This window comes from Galeopterus variegatus, unplaced genomic scaffold (genome assembly GCF_000696425.1).
Source record: "Galeopterus variegatus unplaced genomic scaffold, G_variegatus-3.0.2 Scaffold1707, whole genome shotgun sequence".
Classification (NCBI taxonomy): Eukaryota; Metazoa; Chordata; class Mammalia; order Dermoptera; family Cynocephalidae; genus Galeopterus; species Galeopterus variegatus.
Window position 1 is genome coordinate 45,659 of NW_007727818.1, and position 781 is coordinate 46,439.

Consider the following 781-nt stretch of genomic DNA (forward strand, 5'->3'; position numbering starts at 1 on the left):
CTTCCTGATAATCATAAGAGTCGTCTGCCTGGTGTGCTGTATCCTCCCAGACAGTTTGAAATGTTTCCATACAACCATTTGTCAGATGTCACATGGTCTCTCTCTGGCTGAAACAACAAAAACTCAAATGCATGGTGGCGAGGAGGACACAGTAACCAAGGACTGGCATGAGAGATGGGAAAACCAGGATGTGGTGACTGAGAGTAGGCCGATGCCCTGAGTTTAGTCACGCTAAGTGACAGCGTGACCAGAAGGGGGGAATTGGTAAGTAAAAATTACTGGATGCCATTGTTTTGGACTAAATTTCTGCATTAGGCCCCAACAGACCAGGCTAAAGATCAAGATGGAGTCACCTCTGCTAAAGTTGCACGTCACCAAACCCAAACTAAGTTGTCTGAACTGAGAAGTGAGGAGAGAGAACAGCCACTTACCCAGACAGGCCGGGTTACATCTTCCACAGGCAGGATAATAGAGTTTTCTCCTCTCTTCTTTTCACGAGAGAAGTAACCTGGAGTAACCCGGTGTTAACCAAGCAGGTCTTTTTTCCATTGTTGGTTTCCCTGTCCCCACCTAACAAGGAAAGTAACTTTGAAATAACCAGTCTGCTTTTTGTTCTTTGTTTCTGCTTTTTTAGCCCTTTTTCTGTTCTAAAACCAACCTCTTTTGCTCAGCTCATTAGAAAACTTATTCTATTTTATGGAATCAGGTGTTGCCTGATTCTAGAATTGCAGTATAATATACATTATATACATAATTACAATTGATTTCTTTTTTTTTTTTT